At 44.0% G+C, this 22,604-nt stretch overlaps 1 pseudogene; it reads left to right on the forward strand.

Annotated features, from left to right (window-relative positions):
- Window positions 1–22,376, forward strand: part of LOC145157650 (gibberellin receptor GID1B-like) — a 69,393-nt pseudogene extending 47,017 nt beyond the window's left edge.
- The last annotated feature ends 228 nt before the right edge of the window (window positions 22,377–22,604 follow it).

Raw genomic sequence — 22,604 nt, forward strand, 5'->3', positions numbered from 1 at the left:
GGTGGCTAACTCGATAACATGGGAAGATTTGAAAACCATGTTGATGAAGGAGTACTACCCAAGGGGCGAGATACAAAAGTTGGAAGAGGAACTTTGGGGTCTCAAAATGACAGGCTCTGACATCCAGTCTTATACGTCAAGGTTTAGTGATCTAGCCATACTGTGTCCAGGGATGGTTCCTTCGGAAAGCAAGAAGGTGGAGAGATACATATGGGGACTATCTTCCCAACTTCAAGGGAACGTGCTGGCCTCAAAGCCAACTACCTTTGACAGTGCCAAAGAACTGGCACAACAACTCATCGACCATAAAGCCAGCCATGGCACTGTGACAACCACCTCCGATCAAGCTAAAGGGGGGAACAACAAAAGGAAGTTTTGGAACCAGAAGAAGGGTCAACCTGCTCAAGACCCTGCCAAAAAGCAACAAGTGGTTACGGTGCACACTGCCACAACTATTGCCAACCCAACTCCGATAAGGCAATACGCCGGGAACCTACCAAAGTGCAACAAGTGCAACTTTCACCACAACGACGCATGCCGAGAAATGCACTGCACCAACTGTAACAAGAAGGGGCACACCGCCCGGTTTTGTAGAACTCCAGTCCCACAGAACGCACAAGCTGCCAACCCCGGGGCAAGTCGAACCTGCTATGGTTGTGGAGAGGCAGGATACTTCAAGCAGGACTGCCCGAAGGCAAGAAACCCCAACCCTGGTGAAGTGGGCAGAGTTCTGGCGATAGGTCATGAGGAAGCAGTTGCAGACCCAATTGTGGTCACTGGTACGTTTCTCCTCAACAATACATACGCATGCATTCTTTTCGATAGTGGCGCGGAGAAAAGCTTCGTGAGCCATCAATTTAAACGCTTGCTTAAACAAAAACCACAAACACTAAAAGACACATTCACTGTAGAAATGGCTAACGGAAAAGAAGAGAACACTAACGACATTTACACCGAGTGTACCCTCACCCTAAGCAATCACTCTTTCCAAATCGACCTTATGCCGGTCACCATAAAAAGTTTTGATGTCATCATTGGTATGGATTGGTTGTGCCTTCACCATGCTGAAATCCTATGTCACGAAAAGGTCGTTCGCCTTAATCTGCCAAATGGCGAAACTCTCATCGTTTATGGCGACAAACCTAGCTCAATCTTTCAGATCATCTCTTGTGTCAAGGCTCAAAAGTATCTCCGCAAGGAGTACCACGCCTTCCTAGCCCACGTCATAGACACAAAACAAGAAGCAAAAAACATCAAGGACATTCCGGAGGTCTGTGATTTCCCCGATGTATTCCCAGAAGACCTTCCCGGAGTGCCTCCTGCTAGACAAGTCGAATTCCGAATCGACCTAATTCCTGGGGCTACCCCTTTAGCCAGATCGCCATACCGTCTAGCCCCAGCCGAGATGCAGGAATTGTCCAGTCAATTGAATGAACTACTAAGCAAAGGTTTCATTAGGCCAAGCTTCTCACCTTGGGGAGCACCGATCTTGTTCGTTAAGAAAAAGGATGGATCGTTCCGTATGTGCATCGACTAACGTGAATTAAACAAGCTCACCATTAAAAACCGATACCCTTTGCCTCGAATCGATGACCTATTCGACCAGCTGCAAGGAGCAAGCTTCTTCTCAAAGATTGACCTTAGATCGGGGTACCATCAACTACGAGTTCAAGAGGAGGATATTCCTAAGACTGCGTTTAGAACGCGCTATGGTCACTACGAGTTTGTAGTGATGCCTTTCGGCTTAACAAATGCGCCCACAACGTTTATGGACCTGATGAATCGGGTGTGTTGACCTTACTTAGACAAGTTCGTGATCGTTTTCATCGATGATATACTAGTCTACTCCCGAAGTGAGGAAGAACACAACCAACATTTACGTCAAGTCCTAGAGACGCTGAGAGCGGAGAAATTGTACGCAAAATTCTCAAAGTGCGAATTCTGGATTCGAGAAGTGAATTTCCTCGGACATGTGGTCAGCAAGGAAGGAATTCATGTGGACCCTTCAAAGATCAAGGCAATCGAAAGCTGGGCAGCACCAAGGACACCCACAGAGATCTGACAATTTCTAGGACTCGCCAGTTACTACCGAAGATTCATTCAAAACTTCTCCAAAATCGCGAAACCACTCACCACCTTGACTAAAAAAGGAGTGACCTTTGTCTGGGGGGATAAGCAAGAGGCTGCGTTCCAAACGCTGAAAAGAACCCTATGCAGTGCTCCGATCTTGTCCTTGCCAGATGGAACAGAGGACTTTGTGGTTTATTGCGATGCATCAAACCAAGGTCTAGGATGTGTGTTAATGCAACGGGGAAAGGTCATTGCCTATGCTTCAAGGCAGCTGAAGACACACGAGGTAAACTACACGACGCACGATCTCGAACTAGGAGCAGTAGTTTTCGCCCTAAAAATCTGGAGACATTACCTCTACGGCACTAAGTGCACTATCTTCACCGACCACAAAATCCTTCAGCATATCCTCAATAAAAAAGAACTCAACATGAGGAAAAGACGAAGGGTGGAATTACTAAATGATTACGAATGCGAGATTCGTTATCACCCCGGAAAAGCCAACGTGGTTGCAGACGCCCTGAGCGGAAAGGAATACTCGAACCGCCGAGTAAAGACGTTAACCATGACCATCCATTCACACCTATCCGCACAAATCAAAGGAGCACAGGAAGAAGCCTTAAAACCAGAGAACGTGGCAGGTGAAGCATTGAGAGGAATGGACAAAAATCTTGAAGTCAGGGATGACAGAGTGCGTTGTCTCATGAAACGGATATGGACACCAAAATTTGGTGGATTCAGGGACGTTGTCATGAACGAAGCTCATAAAACTCGTTACTCAGTGTATCCCGGCTCAGATAAGATGTATTTAGACCTCAAGAAGTTGTATTGGTGGCCGAACATGAAAGCCGAAATAGCTACCTTTGTGGGCAAGTGCCTGACTTGCGCCAAGGTTAAGGTGGAATATCAGAAGACCTCGGGACTACTTCAGCAGCCAGAGATACCCGAGTGGAAGTGGGAGCGAATTACGATGGATTTCGTTACCAAGTTACCCAAGACCACGGGTGGACTTGACACCATTTGGGTAATCGTCGACAGATTAACCAAATATGCACACTTCCTACCAATAAAAGAGACAGACAATGGAGAAGCTAACAAGAATCTACATTAAAGAAGTGGTGCGACTTCACGGGGTACCGATATCCATTATCTCCGATAGAGATAGTCGGTTCACGACACGGTTCTGGCAATCCCTACAGAAAGATTTGGGAACAAGGCTGGATATAAGTACAGACCGACGGGCAGAGTGAAATGACCATTCAGACATTAGAAGACATGCTAAGAGCTTGTGTGATAGACTTTGGTAAAGCTTGAGATGCTCATCTACCCCTTATCGAATTCTCATACAATAATAGTTATCACACTAGCATCAAAGTCGCTCCGTTCGAAGCCCTCTATGGCCGTAAGTGCAGATCACCCCTGTGCTGGGCTGAGGTGGGCGATACACAACTAGCAAGAGGACAAGTTCCTAACAGCGCACTCACTGGCCCGAAGATCATAAGGGAAACAACCGAGAAGATCGTCCAAATTCGAGAAAGAATGAAGGCTTCGCAAGACCGACAAAAGAGCTATGCGGATAAGAGACGTAAACCTTTGGAGTTCCAAGGTGGGGATCGAGTACTTCTGAAAGTATCACCTTGGAAGGGATTAATACGTTTTGGAAAACGTGGGAAGCTAAATCCAGGGTATATCAGACCATTCGAAATCCTCGCCAGGATTGGCCCGGTGGCATACAAGCTACGATTACCCCAGGAACTCAATCACGTTCATCCTACCTTTCACGTGTCAAACCTAAAGAAATGCATGTCCGATGAGACTCTCGTCATCCCTCTGGACGAAATTGAAATCAACGAGAGTCTCCGCTTCGTAGAAGAGCCTGTAGAAATCATGGATCGGGAAATTAAAAGAACAAAACAAAGCCGCATACCCATTGTGAAGGTCCGTTGGAATGCCAAGCGAGGACCTGAATATACATGGGAGCGCGAAGACCAAATGAAACAAAAATACCCGCATCTCTTCCCTAGTCCATAAATACTTAATGTAGAATTAATTTCGGGACGAAATTCCCTCTAACGGGGGGATGATGTGACAACCCGGTATTCCAAGTCAATGTAATGTTCAAAAAGTCAAATATTAAAATCTATTATGGAATCAATAGAATTAACGTCAAAAATAAAATGTTCGAAAGTCTCAATTAGGAGTCATAAAATGTTAGATATCGTGTTAAGGTTTTCAGAAATATAAAGAACACTCAAATCCGAGTTATAACGAAGTAGTTATGACCAATCAAAGATTCGCGACTAAACCGGTAAAACACTGATGAGCGTAAAAAGTGAAATTTCAATAAAAGGCTTTTTAGCCTTAGGTATCTAAACGAAAGTCGAAGATAATACCAAACCGTGAGCATACATAAAAAGAACGTCCACATCCGACTTCGTATGAAGAAGTTATGATTTTTCTAAGTTTCGGGACAATAGTAGACAGCTAAAAACTCGAAACACTGATCGAGCGATTTTTAGCCAACGCAACCTAAACAAGAATTGAAGATCTCGACAATAGTAGTACAACGGTAAAAAGACAGACGAAAACGGACATCAGATGTAGAAGTTATGAATTTTTAACGGATTTATCCTGTCCCGGCCTGTTAAAAATAAATAATTAAAAACTAATTCAAAATTAGCCGACGGAGTCTAAACGAAAGTTGTAGACTATATTCTCACCTACGCGTGGATATAAAGAACGTCAAAAACGGAGCTCGTATGCGAAAGTTACGGATTTTACAAGTTCGAGGTGCACAAACCGAGACGATTTACGCCCAACGTACCGTCGTACGCCCAGCGTACTCGGGTGCTAGGCTTCAGATCGTCCACGTCGCCCCTCTACGACCCTATACTCCTGTCAAATCCGAAGAACGGCGACCAAGGATGCGGTCACGCATGACGCACGAGTACGCCCCATGTAACTCGCTAGGTACGCCCCGCGTACCGAGGGTTACCAACCCCTATATAAAGGGTGCGAGGGTCACGGGTTCCATTGCTCATTTTCTCTCTTCCACTCGCGTTTTTAACTCGTTTTGCATGCAATTAATATCCCGACACCCCGGTTTGCAATGAAATTCCATGGAGGGGGCTTTTAATTATTTTGAATAGCTATAAGGACTATATGTAGTTAATTGAAATGGAAGTTTGGAAATGAAAAGGAAAAAGAAAAGAAATATATATACATAAGTGTTTCTTCCCGGTTTACGTTTATGAAAACAAAATATATATACATAAAAAGAAAGGGGGTTGGTTCGTAAAATCATCACAAGTTAAAGGTTGGTTTTAATTAAATGAAATAAAAGTTTGAGTTGTGATGAGTCTCATTCCGTGTACGCATGTTCGAATGCAGAAGATAAAAAGAAAATTTTGAACTTCAATTTGGTTGTGACGATCAACAGGAAAACAATACGCAAAAATAATTAATTTTTCGGTGGTGTGTAGTACCTAAGAAAGCAGCACAACAGCACAGTCGATGGGTGGCAGGATCTCCGACAGTGGTTGGCGAGGGATGGCAGTGGATTTTTCAGTTTTTCAGACGTATCCTAAGGTTATATTTTGTGCTGTTTGATTCGTTGTACATTTGAAAGTGCAATATCATCTAGTATCGTTATAGTTAGAATGAACTTACTTGTCCTTCTTAAGATACACTAAAACTCAGTAATTCGGATATAACATGAGATTCACGGATAAAGTGGCGGTTATAATAATAGCCCTAAATTCTAGGTTGTCACATTACCTCCCCGTTAAAGAAAATTTCGTCCCAAAATTTAGTTCGTACTGATAGTACAAGGGCTTTGATAAATAGTAATGTACTCTTGTGGTCCTTGATCCATGTCTGGTCCTTCTATAATTGCCTTGTGTATACAAGTTGTATATAATCAAGATCGAATAAACAGTCGAATAAGTGATTCTATAATAAGCCCACAACCAAACAAGGAAGATGAAGTAAAGCGGAATCACAAATCCTAAGCCGTCATAATCTTAATTATATACAACCCTAACATATACACTTAGTAATCATAGATTTCCTGCAAGGTTCCTTAGTTTCTATATGAATGACATGATTAATGAGGGTGAGAAGGCAACTAGCGAGTACTTTTGCCATATTGATAAATAGTAATGTATTTTCGTGGTATGATCCATGCCTGGTCCTTCTATAATCGCTTGGTATATACAAGTCATATATAATCAGGATCGAATAGACAGTCGAATAAGTGATTCTACCCTAAGCCCACAACCAAACAAGGAACAAGAAGTAAAGCAGAATCATAAATCCTAAGTTCATTGAATCTTAATTATATACAACCCTAACGTATACACTTAACACTCATAGATTTCCAGCAAGGTTCATTAGTTGCTATATGAATGACATGATTAATCAGGGTGAGAAGACAATTAACGACTACTTTTGTTATAGCTACTGTGTAGGTTTCATTAAGTTTGTGAAATTTTATATTTTGTCGTGTGTTGATACTTATGGTCGATAAAGCTTTAATTGGCACTAGTATTAATAAATACCTAGGCCTAAACATTGTTGTTATGAAATGTACCAATAACCACAGGTGGTTCCGGAAGATCCTCTCCTGCTGTGATCATAAGTACCCTTCCATTGCCACCTTGGTTCTTTAGTTGTGGGCAGTCCTTCCTAAAATGCCCTGGCTGATTGCACTCGTAACAGTTACGGCTTCCTTATGCCGTAGTGGTTGGGGTTCTTCTACAGTACCTCGAGATGTGACCTCTCATGTTACACTTGTTGTAGATCACCTCCTTGAAATTTCCGACATGGTGGAAATTACACTTTATACAATGAGGTAAAGTCCCAGAGTAGGACTTAGTTGGTGTGGGAGTATTGGTAACTACGGCGTAGACAGTTAACGGTTCTGGTTCAACCTTGTGATGCTTGGAGTCCTCCTTTGTTTCCCCATGAAACTTCCTTTTGGTGCCTCCAGTGTGCTTCTTCTCTGTCGGTGGGGTCATGGTACCCTCCCGGACACACTGTTCAGTCAACTGATAGGCTAATTGCTTAGCACTATCGAAAGTGGAGGGTTTGGATGCCGTCACCAGACCTTGAATAGGTGAAGCTAGTCCCCAGATGTACCTTTCGATCTTTCTGTCTTCCGGGGTCACCATTCCTGGGTAAAGGTTTGCAAGGTCATTGAATCGAGAGGTGTAGGCAACTACTTCTGATCCTTTCATGACAAGGTTCCAAAGCTCTTGCTCTGGAGCCTGTATCTCCTGTCGGGGACAATACTCCTTGGTCATTAGATGCTTTAGGGATTCCCAGCCCATGGCATAAGCTTCAGCGATTGCCATGGACTCCGCATGGTTATTCCACCAAGTTAAGGCGGAGTCCATCAACGTGCAGGTAGCGTACTTAACCCTATAGTCATCGGGCAAGCACTGATGTGGAAGACAGCCTCAGTCTTTTCTATCCAACGGGATAGCCGAACAGCTCCCTCAGTGCCGTAGAAGGGTCGAGGTTTGCAGCTCATGAAATCCTTATAGGAGCAGTGTCTGGTGTTGCTTTGGTGAGTTGCGGGAGTGCCACTTCCATTATTTCCAGTGTTTCCATTTCGGGCTGCCTCGTATGCTGCCAAAGCCGTAGCAATTCCTTGTGCGAGCATGTTCTGCATCATGGCGGAATTCATTTGGAATGTTTGGTTTACATTTGTTACTTCTGGGTCTCCTCCCTGGTTTGGAGTTTCCACTGATGTTTGAGTTACTGGTGGGGTTCTCCTCGGGTTGCCTCGGGGAGTTGGTGGTGGACGAACTCCTTGTTGCTTTCATGGGGCCATCTCCTAATATGTTTAAAACGGACATGTTAAGTTGTGTTAATATTATAAAGTCCTAACAAGTATGTATGAGATGCATTTTATGATATAGTTTGTTCGTGAAATCCTAAAGATTATAAGAAGAAGAGGATTGATTTAGAAATCCTCTAGATTTCCAATTGATAAGGAGAAGGTGATTGGTTTAGAAATCCTCTAGATTTCTAAATGATAGAAATGGGACCTTAATTGCTAATGAATTGTAAGTGTTTTAAAAGGTATGTATGGATTCTAAGGTACTAGGTTGCTGTAGCGAATCTGGAGAACATCCTTCAATCTCTAAAACCTTCAACCGTTGTAGTCTGTCAAACTCCTTGCTCAGGGTTGGTTGTGCACCGGCCTGACCATAAATAACATAGGTGCGCATTCCAAATTTATTTATGGTATGACTTATGTACGGTATTAACCCTAATTAAGGCGTCTGACCTAAAGCGTTGAGTTGGTAGTTCTAGTTGAAGGAATGTTAAAATTTTATTAAGTGTTCTCATCGCGGGTCAGAGTATATATAATCTCTTATATATTATGGTTGGTGGGGTTTGTAGTATTATTAAAATTTGTTTTGTTCTTCCCGACTACCGAGCACAGATGACGGCCAGACAACGTAAGTAGTCGAGAAGTAGTGTCATTATTAAAAATACTTTTACTAGATGCTAGTTGCTATAGTTGTATTCCTCTTTCAAGGATACGAGTTCTCTATAGCCAATTTAGCTCTGATACCATTCTGTCACACCCCCGGCCAAGGCGGAACACGCCGGGAGCGGGACTAAGTTCATGGATCACAGATAAACTGAATACATAGCACAAGTACAACGATAAACAAAATAGCATTTGTATTCCATCATTAAGTTTGAATACAGGGTTCTTACAGATAATAATAGTACAATAGTTGCCTTAAACAGATAAGCAAATAACATAAACAAGCTAGCTAGGTCGTCTGCAATCCACGACTAATCTTCTGCCTGAAAGCCTGTCTGATGATCGCCTAAGAATACATGTAAGTTTGAGGGTCAACACAAAGGTTGGTGAGTGTCACAGGTTTTCTGCTTAACCGCAGTATAATACTTTTAAAAAGTCTAAAAAGTATTTCCTTTGTGAGAAAACTGTGTTTGAAAGAATGTTTGATAAAGATAGAAATATAAACCATGATTACTAGATAGCAAAAGTCTAGTCCAGTTTATAGTAAGGAATTTGTACAGATATACATATAAACTATGGTTTCTAGGTAATAAACATCTAGTTAAGTTTATAGCAACGGAATGGTACGGATAACATATGAACAAACATACGGATAATGTTATCTGTCAAGGTTGTATTTAACAACCACAGATACGGATAAATAGACATACGAATATACAGATAAAGTTATCTTCTAAGGTTGTACTTAACAACCGCAGATACAGATAAATAGATAGTTGACAAGTATATTTGATAAGCGTACACACTGAAGAGTACGACACTTGTTTAAACAGTTGGTAAAACTTTGAGTACAAGCAGATAAATGAGCCTAAGATACGAGCTCTATAACTCGTATAAATATATAAACTTATATATAATTATATGTTATTTTTATTAGTTGTATTATCTTAACAACATACCATATAAAGCTATTGATGTTTAAAACAATTTTGTTTACTTAACATGTAAGCGTTTAAACAATTATTTCTAAAACTGGTAAAGTATTTACACAACACAATGATATTTTTTGTGTATTTTTTATGATAAATATTACTTAGTACACGTACAACCATATACAGACGAGGGCCAGACATGAAACACCGAGGGCAGGACCATTTTGGCATTATAGCACTTCTGAAATCCAACAACCCATGCGACCCTTCAAACCAGATTCCCCGTACCGTAAGTAGTAGCGTAATAAATAATATTTTTGTGTGATTTATATTGCATAAAAACGGTGGTGTTGTTTGTTTAAACAAAGTATTTAGAAAATAGATATATACTAGATATACAAGTACTACATGTATTCCTCCCCCCCCCCCCCCCCCCCCCCCGAAAATATGTAAAAGTGGGGCCATAACACTCACCTTAAAATGCGCTTGACGATTGGTTTTCGAGAATGGATGCGAGAAAACCGAGATGTATTGTCGTGAACACGAAACTCCGAGATACATTTAGTTTCCTAAGAAATTTTAACATAAATTAATATGTGGAGGGTTGTTTGGTAATTTAACCAAAGCATATGGTTCATTTACTAATTTAAATAAATCAAATGGGGCTATGTTTGTCAATACTTTTCAAATTAATGGCTAAAATGAATTATATAAATTCCAAGTTTGCATCTTGGACTTATTTTGCAATGAAATTCCATGGAGGGGGCTTTTAATTATTTTGAATAACTATAAGGACTATATGTAGTTAATTGAAATGGAAGTTTGGAAAAGAAAAGGAAAAAGAAAAGAAATATATATATACATAAGTGTTTCTTCCCGGTTTACGTTTATGAAAACAAAATATATATACATAAAAAGAAAGGGGGGTTGGTTCGTAAAATCATCACAAGTTAAAGGTTGGTTTTAATTAAATGAAATAAAAGTTTGAGTTGTGATGTGATGCAACATCATCCTCCGACGGATCTTCCGGACTTCTGCTGCGGCGGAGATCTGGACATCACAGTGCAAACTCGTTAGAGGCGTCCCAGGGACTGTGCCCCGGGAGCGGACTCCGACGGTCAAGTTAGATCAGCTAGAAGATCTGAGATGGTCCTCCATAGCTGGAGAGAACCATCTTGGTGCTAGTGGTGGTGTATGGCGGCGGGTGGCGGCTGAGCCATGGGGGAAGTCTAGTGGTGGCTGAACCACCTGGGAGAGAGTCCCCCTTCATGGAGGAGGTACTGTTCATTATATAGGGGACAATTAGGTCAGGCCTTGGGCCAGCCCAATTCAGGCCCAGCTAGCAAGGAGCTGGGCGAGGCCGCCCGGAGGCGCCGGGCGGGGCTTGCGGGTGCGCCCCAGGCAGGGCTGGCGGGCGCGCACCAGGAGAGGATGGCAAGGGAGTGCCAGGCGAGGGAGCGCCTGGCCGAGCCGGCAGGAGAGTCCCCAGCAGGGCTGGCAAGGGAACGCCAGGCAGGGCTGGCAGGAGAACGCCAGGCAGGGCTGGCAGGAGCGCGCCAGTCCAGGCTGGCGCGCTAGAGCAGTCTAGGCCATGCCAATGGACCATATATCATCAAGTCCCCCCAGTCTGGTGTTATTGGTACGTGGCCAATGACATCGGACTGGACTAAGTCGTATAAACCAACAGGAGAGTCCCCAGCGAGGCTGGCAAGGGAGTCCCCGACAAGGTTGGCAGGAGCGCGTCAGGCCAGGCTGGCGCGCTAGAGCCGTCTGGGCCATGCTAATGGACCATATATCATCAAGTCCCCCAGTCTGGTGTTATTGGTACGCGGCCAATGACATCGGACTGGAAGTAGTCATATAAACTGTGCGTCGTCAAGTCCCCCTAGTATGATGCGATTGGGTTGCTGACAATCGGATCGGACTAGATAAAGCACCAAAGCATTTAAATAATAAAGAGAATGACCGAACCTCGCCCACGAGAGCCGTGGGGTTATGCGATGAGCCAAACGTTTCTTATGCGGCTTGAGCTGACTTGATGCTCCTTCATTGAGAGGAGTGCGAGCTAATCGGTGTGATGCAACGTAACTGTTGTTGCGATCATGCGGACCGAGGTTGCTAAAGAGTGTTACGCGACACTGATGTCGGTGGAATGTCGGACCGGGGTAGCTAAGAAGCGTAAGCTTGCCATTCAGTCCCTGAGACTGTTATCCGACGTGATTGTTGTGGTAGCCATGCGAGATGGGATGTCACCAGTAACCATCTACATAGCCTTCTTTGCATGAGAACCAGTAACCTTCCTGAAGGTTTTTTCAAAGTACACTATACCTAACTGGATTCCCCCCAGTCTGATGTAGGTAGTGTAGGTAGTCGCGTCAGACTATGTTGTCAAACCAATAAACCGTAAGGTCGTTGACCATAATAAAAATGGAAGAGATTCCGAGAGCTGGGCGACTAGGTTGCTAGCGAGGGTCACATAGCGAGACTATTGTTGATAGCCAGACAACAGAATTCTTGAGGAATAGGCAGTGAAGCTATAGGTTGGGGTTGCATAACAAGACCGTTTCCGAGATCCAGGAAACAGAGGTTCTGTAGGATACGCGACGAGGCTACAGGTAGGGTTGCACAACAATACCATTTCCGAGAGCCAGGAAACAGAGATGTTGTGGGGTACACGGCGAGGCTACAGGTAGGGTTACGCAGCAAGACCATTTCCGAGAGCCAGGAAACAGAGATGCTGTGGGGTCGCAGGTAGCAGGGCCGCTGTCGGGATGACCTTCTTGCTGGAGAGTATCTTCACTATGGCAGGTTGTAATGTGGATAACACTTCATTGATCGTCCGAGCACAAGAGAACATGATGACTGTGAGAGAGGAAGCACCAAGATCATGGTGTGGAAGAAGCTTGTGATGCGTGACTTATGATGCGCGACTTAGGAGAATAGCTTGGGCTTAGCAGCCAATGATCATGGAGGTGTCATGCGGGAAAACCTCGCGTGTAACAGATCGGGTTTGGCTGCTAACGATCGTAGATAGATCGCATGAGAGAGCGTCGCGTGGAATAGATCGGGCTTGGCTGCCAGCGATCGTAGATAAATCACGCGGAAGAGCGTCGCGTGGAATGGATCGGGCTTGGCTGCCAGCGATCGTAGATAAATCACGCGGAAGAGCGTCGCGTGGAATGGCCGGAGCAAGTTGCTATAATGGAGTCGGGCTGAGAAGCCAGGCGACTCGAGGCGAGGGTACTGAACCTCGCATGCGGAGCTTGCCGCTGTAATGGAGTCGGGCTGGGAAGCCAGGCGACTCGAGGCGAGGGTACTGAACCTCGCATGCGGAGCTTGCCACTATAATGGAGTCGGGCTGAGAAGCCAGGCGACTCGAGGCGAGGGTATTGAACCTTGCATGCGGAGCGTGCCGCTATAATGGAGTCGGGCTGGGAAGCCAGGCGACTCGAGGCGAGGGTATTGAACCTGGCATGCGGAGCTTGCCGCTGTAATGGAGTCGGGCTGGGAAGCCAGGCGGCTCGAGGCGAGGGTACTGAACCTCGCATGCGGAGCTTGCCGCTGTAATGGAGTCGGGCTGGGAAGCTAGGTGACTCGAGGCGAGGGTACTGAACCTCACATGATCGGGCGTAGCACCCTACAATCTATGTGTCTAGCTCGTGTGACCAGTTTGAGTTAAAGCGGAATGGTACCTGGTGCTTTGCTGCATCTCTAGTCATACTAATAATTGATGCCTCGGTGTCTTGGTTGTTTGCGGAGAGCTATGTGGCAGTGCTACCTAGAGCTCGATAGTGTAGCTACTGTTAAGAGGTGCGTAGCGAGACTGCTATCAAGAACTGGTTAGCAGGGCCGCTGAGGCCTGGGCAGCGAGCTGCTGGCGATAGGTGAACAACACGATTATTGAGAGTTGGGTAACAAGACTACCGAGAGTTGAATTGTGAGGCTACTCTTTCGATTCAGAATATTGATGTCACCTTGGGGATACACCATCATTCATGGTGTCAGCTCTTTATGTAGTTTAACTCTTCCCCTTGGGAATAACCATCACTTCTACATAGTGTCGTACCAACACTATTCCCCCCCCCTTTTTTTTTCTTTAAAGGAGGCGAAGACGGATGTATAGCCGCTGAAAGGCGAGATACATAGCTGCTGGAAAGAGCTAGGCAACCCAAGTACTGACAAAGCTGGGTAGCACGGCTGGCGAGAGCTAAGCAGCGCGACTGCTGGGAGTCAGACAAAGTAGCTGCTGATGGTTGGGCTTTGCCGCTGCTGAGCTAGGTCGTGTCGCTGCTGAAGGTCGAGTTGTGCGACTACTAAGAGTTGGGCGGTAAGACTAGCAGGGGCCGGTCAACATGAATGTGAGAGCTGATTAGCGAGACTTCCTGGGATTGGTCAACACGGCTGCTGATAGCCGCTCAGCGCAGTTGCTGATGGTTATTTCGAAATTCTTCACTAGTAGTAGTAGCGTACTACTCTTCTCCCTCCCCCCCCCCTTTTTTTTTGAAAATGCCGAGTGATCTGGGCCGCAACACATTTTCTGAAAATGCTTTTTGATGAGTTATGCAACGCCCGATCGTTAAATGGTTGATCTTGTAAATTTAGCTCATATAAGTTGCCGAGACGGCCCAAAAAATGAAATTTAGCTTGGTAGGAGCCCAAAATAGTAATAGCCCAAGGAGGAGCCCAAAGTAAATTAAAATAAGTACACTTTAATATGATTTACTTAGCCCGATGTGAAGCTCATCATAAAAAATTGTAATCCATTTGATTTGTGATAGGAGCCAAAATTCCGTTTTTTTTGTTTGAAAGCATCAACCCGCGATGTATATTCTGACAACATTTTTGTTGAGCGGGAATGTAGCGCATGAGTGCTGAGTAGTTTTTTTTTGTAAAATTGGGTATTTTTTCTGTTGGTGGAATAGCCCAAGAACATAAATGAATTCTGGCAGCCCAATGATATGAGACCATATGAGAAAAACAGCCCCATAAACGTTAGCCCATTTATAGGTTATCAGCCCAAATAGTAATTCCCTTTTCTTTCATTTGTTTTGCGTCTATGGACCTGATTGTGGGCTAAGAATAGCAAATAAAGAGTACCAGATAGGCCCACCATGCTCATTATTTGTGCCTGCCATCCCGTTACCCTTCTTTTCACTGAAGAGAAAACGCCCAAAAGAAAGCAGGTATCGATTGGAAGCTAAGAAATCACGGTGGTTACCGTTGGGTTTCATCACCTGTAGATGGAGAATGGAGCAACGAAGGAGGCCGGCGGTGGTCACTGCTGGAAGCGACGGTGGCTGCTATGAGGTGAGCGGAGATGATCAAGGGTCACCGTTTGAGATGCTTGGTGACTTGAGGCAGCCAATTGAAGGTGCAACAGTAGTGGAGCCGAAAATGGGAGCCTTCAATCGATACCAATGGTGGTCCAATAGCCGGAGCTGCTGTTATTGGGAGCCGACGAGTGATCGACAGCACCTGGCTCTGGCTGCCTTCAGCAGGTCGAGAAAATGGAGGGACGGTGATGTTGGGGGTGCGCCGTCAATCGCCATCTGAAGGGCTAGGGTTCGCAAGTGGAAGAGACCGGCTGGGCAGTGATGGTTGATCCGGAGGATGACAGGAGGTAGTATAGCGGCACCGATGACGGTCTAACTTCGGCTGATAATCGGAGGCTGTCTGGTTATGGTAGTCGACCGGTGATGGTCGCATTCTGACTGTCGACGCGGTGGTTTCAAGGGCTACTTTTGGTGGGAGAAAGACACGAAGAACCCAGGCCACCACAATGGAGATTTCGAAGGAGTGTGAACTAGGTGGGGTCAACTGAGGGTTTTGCCTTCGGATGGGTGAGAGATGGCCGGACTTCAACTTTCCAGGAGTGTTTGACTGGCTCGTCGCCGGTGGTTTGTGAGAGCCAAGTGGGGCCTGATTTTGCTTTTTCTGTTCATTGAGGATTGGACCATGTGGGTCCCACACACATTTTTAACTTTTGGCTTATGGTGTACAGCCTGTATACACCCATACCCCCTCTCCTTTTTTTTTGGTCGGCCATGTAACGACAAAGAGCCATACAACTGCTGTATCTGGTTTTTTTCTTTGTTGATATGAAAATGAATCACCATTTTGTATACTATCTCTTTTTCCCTTCTTTTATATTGGTTTCTTTTTGTATCATCCCTACACCCGCTTTTTTTTTGACTAACCAGTAAACTGTAATAGTGGTGATGGTAAATTTTTAAGGTAAAAATGCTATCTCTTGTATTTTGAAATGTACAAAAGTCAAGCACAACTTAAACCGACTTTTACACATAAATTCATTACTAAAATGAATTTTTACCAAAGATACATGGAAAATCATAAATTAAATGAAGTTTCTGAAAAGATATGAACTGAGGATGGGTTAAGACCCATCAAAACTTCTCCTCCCTTCTTTTTTTCTTTTAAAATGCCTTGTAAAATATACAAGCCATACAGCTATGTGTACAAATAGCTGTTAGAGGGATGGGATAGTACAAAGAATCATAGCTAAAAACGATTTTTGATAATATTTGAACTAAAAATGAAACAAAAATTCTTAAAAACTTCTTTTCTTCCCACTTGCTGGGCAAATCCCATATTAAAAGTGAAAAACGGATTTGAGGTGGGATGTTTCTCATAAAACTTCATTTTCTTTTCAGCTTGCTCAACAAGCTATCAAGATATGAGCAAACAGTAGACCTGGAGGGAAATTTTCGTTTTCCTTTTCTAATCTTTTTGAAGAAATCCCAAAAATATAAACGAAAATGGAATAAGAGCTTGATTTTTCCTGAAATGTACAAACATCTCAGCTGTGCTTACAAACAGCTGATGCATGTAGTAAAGTTGTTCATAAAAAATCTTAACTAAAGACGATTTTTGATAGTATATGGACTGAAATGAGGTAAAAACTCATAAAAATTTCTTTAATCTTCATCCTACTCAACAAACCCCAGGATATGAACCAAAAAATGATTCTAAGAAGATTTTTGCAAACTTGGGGGGTGTTTGAGTGAAGAAAATCCTATAGATCTGAACTAAAAAACATGATGGATCTACAGATCTAAAAGATGGTGAAGCAATTTTGAACAGATCTTGGCAAAAAACAACCAGATCTGAACAAATGATACTAGAAATTAACAGATCTGAGGGAACCTGAGATGGAAACACATCAGATCTGAGGGAAAACGAGCTTGAAAGTAGCTGAGGCTTTTGCAACTTGCTCGAATCCGGGATGGCGCCAAATGATGCGACATCATCCTCCGACGGATCTTCTGGTCTTCTGCTGCGGCGGAGATCTGGACATCACAGTGCAAACTCGTTAGAGCCGTCCCAGGGACTGTGCCCCGGGAGCGGACTCCAACGGTCAAGTTAGATCAGCTAGAAGATCTGAGATGGTCCTCCATAGCTGGAGAGAACCATCTTGGTGCTAGTGGTGGTGTATGACGGCGGGTGGCGGCTGAGCCATGGGGGAAGTCTAGTGGTGGCTGAACCACCTGGGAGAGAGTCCCCCTTCATGGAGGAGGTACTGTTCATTATATAAGGGACAATTGGGTCAGGCCTTGGGCCAGCCCAATTCAGGCCCAACTAGCAAGGAGCTGGGCGAGGCCGCCCGGAGGCGCCGGGCGGGGCAGGCGGGCGCGCCCCAGGCAGGGCTGGCGGGCGCGCACCAGGAGAGGATGGCAAGGGAGTGACAGGCGAGGGAGCGCCTGGCCGAGCCGGCAGGAGAGTCCCCAGTAGGGCTGGCAAGGGAACGCCAGACAGAGCTGGCAGGAGAACGCCAGGCAGGGCTGGCAGGAGCGCGCCAGGCCAGGCTGGCGCGCTAGAGCAGTCTAGGCCATGCCAATAACTATAAGGACTATATGTAGTTAATTGAAATGGAAGTTTGGAAAAGAAAAGGAAAAAGAAAAGAAATATATATACATAAGTGTTTCTTCCCGGTTTACGTTTATGAAAACAAAATATATATACATAAAAAGAAAGGGGGGTTGGTTCGTAAAATCATCACAAGTTAAAGGTTGGTTTTAATTAAATGAAATAAAAGTTTGTGTTGTGATGAGTCTCATTCCGTGTACGCATGTTCGAATGCAGAAGATAAAAAGAAAATTTTGAACTTCGATTTGGTTGTGACGATCAACAGGAAAACAATACGCAAAAATAATTAATTTTTCGGTGGTGTGTAGTACCTAAGAAAGCAGCACAACAGCACAGTCGATGGGTGGCAGGATCTCTGATAGTGGTTGGCGAGGGATGGCAGTGGATTTCCGGCAGCCTCATGCTGTCGTTTCCTGGCTTGGTTTGGCAGCTGGTCGACAGAAGGGAGAGAGGGCGGCTGCTAGGGGTGATCAAGGGGGTGTTTGGTGGTGATTGATAAAGGAAGGTGGCTAGAAGTGGTGGAATAAGGTGATTTGGGTGGTGGTGATGTTGTACCCGTGAGAAGAAGAAGAGATAGAGAGGAGAGTAATCTGAGATTGTTTGTGTGGAAGGAAGGAGGCTCATGCATTCTTTTTATAGCCAAATGAGCTCACACACAAGCCTTGTTAGGCCATGCTTCCACCCCTGCATGTACTTCTTTGGGAAAGCCTGCACTTAAGAAGAAGAGAGGGAGGGAGAAGGAAACCCACGCGGGCAAGAAGAGAGAAGGAAGTATTGGCTGGCTTCTAAACCATGTGGGTCCCACATATGGTCTTCCTTTTATTAAATATCCAAAAGCTGACTCATTTTTGGTGTATCCAAAACTCGGGTATCGAGAAATTTTTCCGGAAGCGCCGTTAGATAGGATTTAATTCAAGGATTCTGGAACATCAAACAGATTAATTTTTGGAGTTACGGATCTCCGGAAAATTGCGTTTGAAGTTTTGCGTCTAAACGGCTCGTGGTGTCCGTTTTCGAGACTTTTGTAAATATTTTTGTTAAAAATATTTCGAGTGTGAAATTAAATAATAGACTATAACCTGAGTCCAAAAACGTTATCGGAAATCCCGTCGGCAAAGCGTAAGTACCTCAAAGGATCGATTCGGTTTTATGTGATTAAAGAAAAACAGTGTTTTACAAACTCTGTTTTGGACGTTCTTTGTATTTTCGGAAACAGGTAAACACGTACTATGAGGCTAGAATAATCGATTCGCTTAAAATGACTTTTTACGAATTTTCAGTTTTTCAGACGTATCCTAAGGTTATATTTTGTACAGTTTGATTCGTTGTACATTTGAAAGTGCAATATCATCTAGTATCGTTATAGTTAGAATGAACTTACTTGTCCTTCTTAAGATACACTAAAACTCAGTAATTCGGATATAACATGAGATTCACGGATAAATTGGCGGTTATAATAATAGCCATAAATTCCGGGTTGTCACAGTTGACGAAGAGCGCCCACTTCCTGGCTATCAGTGAGGGCTCTTCCACGGAGAGGCTGGCAGAGATGTATGTGAGGGAGGTGGTGTCGCGGCATGAAGTGCCGATCTCGGTTGTGTCAGACCGAGATGTACATTTCACTTCCAGGTTCTGGAAGAAGTTCCATGAGGAGTTGGGTACGAGATTGCACTTCAGTACTGCTTACCACCCTCAGACGGATGGTCAGAGTGAGCGGACGATTCAGACGCTCGAGGACATGCTTCGAGCATGTGTTATGGACTTCGGTGGAAGTTGGGACACCTACCTACCTTTGGTTGAGTTTTCTTATAACAACAGCCACCATTCGAGCATTGGGATGCCTCCCTTTGAGCTTTTATATGGGAGGAGGTGTCGAACTCCCATCTGTTGGGGAGAGGTAGGGTAGCGAGTGATTGGTAGCACTGAGATAGTGCTTAAGACGACTGAGCAGATACAACAGGTCAGGCAGAGGTTGCTGACAGCCCATAGCCGCCAGAAGAGTTATGCGGATAGGCGACGATCTGAGCTCGAGTTCCAGGTTGGAGATTTCGTACTCCTGAAGGTATCTCCTTGGAAAGGAGTGATCCGATTCAGGAAGAGGGGCAAACTGGGGCCCCGATACATTGGCCCGTTCAGGGTGACTGCGAGAGTGGGTAAGGTAGCATACCATTTAGACCTACCTGCGGAGTTGAGCCAGATTCATGATACCTTCCACGTATCCCAGTTGAGGAAGTGTATAGCCGATGAGACGGCAATAGTACCGCTAGGGGATATTCAGGTGGATGCGAGCCTGGATTACATTGAGAAGCTGATCGTGATCTTGGATCAGAAGATCAAGGTTCTGAGGAACAAAGAGGTGCCCCTGGTTTAGGTCCAGTGGCAACATCGGAGAGGGTCCAAGCTGACTTGGGAGCCGGAGGCAGAGATGCGGGAGCAGCATCTAGAGTTGTTTGTTGAGTGAGACTTCGAGGGCGAAGTTTGATTCTAGTGGGGGAGAATTGTAACATCCGGATTTCCAGGTATCATAATTTAAGTATTTTTCTTTTGAGTTAAGAAGAGGGACTCGATGAGTTGACGCCTCAACTCGTCGAGTAAGGTCGCAACTGATGACTCGGATTAATGAATGGAATCGACGAGTCGGTGAGGCGACTCGACGAGTCCGCGCTGTTGGCAGAAACCCTAAATCTTTGGTCCTGAGCCCTATTTAAAGGCACTTATGGCCTTCAATTGAGGCTACCTTTCCCAGAAGAGATAACCCTAGCGAGCTTGAGTGTGTAGAGTGAGAGGAAGAGCTATCTTGAGCTTTTTGGTGTGATTTTGCAAGAAAGGAGAAGAGTTCCAGCAAGAGGGACCAAGGAAGGTTATTGTTCTGAGCTATTCAAGCAAGGAGCTTCATTCTGAGGTACAAAACCGAACCCCCTTTCCATCCCTATTGTGTAGATTCGATTTTGGGGTTAGGGCTTGAATCACTTCATATTTGGGGTTTTGAATGCCTCAAACCCCTCTTGCAAGTTTGTGTTATAGATCTGGACCCTTTTAGGTCCAGAGAGCCGAGAATATGAAGCTTTAGTAGATTAAACCTTGGGGTTTGAAGCTAGGAAGCATTTATGGGGTTTTTATGGTATATAATGCAAGATACACCATGCATGAACGCCAAGTTCAGACCTTTACGTGATTTTTGGGTGTTAGAAGGCCAGATCTATAAGTTGGAGAAACAGATCTGACCTCAGAAGGTCGTTTGAGCATTGTCATGGAGGAAACTCGCCGAGTCTATGAATGGACTCGACGAGTCGGATCGTGTTGTTCCGCGATTCCTGATCAGTTGTAACCCGTCGAGTAAAAGGTTAGCTCGACGAGTTGAGTGAGGCCTTAGAAGGATTCAGAGGACACGCATGGACTCGCCGAGTCACCCTAGTGCACTCGACGAGTCTGGTCAGAGTGGACCGTTGACTTTCGTTGACTTTCGTTGACTTTTAGGGTTTGGTCAACATTTGGACATTTGGACCATTAGAGGGGTAAAATGGTCTTTTCCCCTTCTGAGAGATTATAGGAAGGGATTAGTCTAGCCTATGAGAATCGTTGTTAATTAAAGATAAATTACTTTATGTGATTAGGCGGAGGCTATATCAGTATTTCGATTTCGAGACTTTCCGAGATTACCCGAGGTGAGTCTTCTCACTATACATTGCCTAGAGTGGTATCTATGTGCGGACCGGAGGGTCTTATGTGTATGTGTATGTTTGAGAATTATGTGCTTTGTGTTATATGTATGCTATGTGTTATATAGACTGGACCAGAGGGTCCAACGACTTATGAGGCCAGAGGGTCCTCGATCAGACCGGACCGGAGGGTCCAACGAGCTACGGGACTGGAGGGTCCCGTTGAGACACATTGACCAGAGGGTCATACCGATTTGTAGCCTCGAGTGGCTTATGTGTTGTATGTGGTAATCTGAGGAACTCACTAAGCATTTATGCTTACCGTGTTATGTGATTTTTGTTTCAGGTACTAGCGAGGATCGCGGGAAGGCGCCGACATGATTTGTACACACTGGCAAAGGATTTGTAATTGAGATTCTGGGATATGTTTTACTGTGATAACATTTGATACTCCTGAGTTTTGAGATGATTCATATGTGATATGTTATGTTTGAAAAATGAAAAAAATTGTTTTAAATTTTCACGTCGTTACATATTTACTATATATAGATGCAATCGTTGCTTTTTATTTAGAGAAATTAAATATCATTCTACTTATTGTTTCTACAAATTCTCTTATCCAATTAAATAATGACATGTGTAACAATTAATGCTCATTTAATGATATTTTAATTTACTAATATGACACATGTCATTATTTAATTGGGTAGGAGGATTTGTAGGAACAAAAGTAGGAGGATATTTAATTTCTCTTTTATTTATTATGTATAGATATATGTAATCGTTGCTTTGTAAAATTATTCAGAATCAAGTTTTTAATACAAAGTCTTACTTTTGGCAGCAAGTAATTTTATTTCCTTTGTTTTATATTATTCCCCAGTTATTGTTCCCCCTGTGTTCGTCCCCTTTTACACTTCCTTTTTATCTGTTTCTTTTACCTTGGTGAACAAGGTGTAGACTACAGCAGCCCCTCTGATTACAGTGCGGTTCATTCAAGATCATGACATTTAAGTAGTAAAGACACTAATGTTCATGTTTATTTAGCAGGTGAAAGCTCCAACCGAAACATAACCCATCATGTGGAAGTTAGAGCGGCAAAATCTAACATTGAGCTACTCCGAAATATATTATTACATCCATTGTTTGGTGGGGAAGAAAGAAAAGAATCAGAAAACAAATTAGATGGGAAATACTTTGTAAGGGTTCAAGATAGAGATTGGTACCGGAGCTTTTTTTCCTGAAGGAGAAGATCGTAATCATCTTGCGTGTAACATATTTGAGCTCGTGTCATCAATCTTGAAGGGGTTAAATTTCCAAAAAGGTTAAATGTCGAATTGCCGAATTAGATCTCGTTCATGGCAGTTATCATATATTGATGGGCTGGACCGGTAACAAGTTAGTAAATTCAAAAATAAGGATATTTTAAAACATAAAAATCAAGTTTACATCCTTAGGGCACACAGAGTCGAAGTAGCGATTTAAGTTGGTACCACCGGTACCCCCTGTTGGATTAGTGTCTAAGTCCATAACTATAATTGGTATATATACTTGACC

This window comes from Lactuca virosa, chromosome 2, assembly GCF_052849685.1.
Source record: "Lactuca virosa cultivar CGN04683 chromosome 2, Lactuca_virosa_CGN04683_v6, whole genome shotgun sequence".
Classification (NCBI taxonomy): domain Eukaryota; kingdom Viridiplantae; phylum Streptophyta; class Magnoliopsida; order Asterales; family Asteraceae; genus Lactuca; species Lactuca virosa.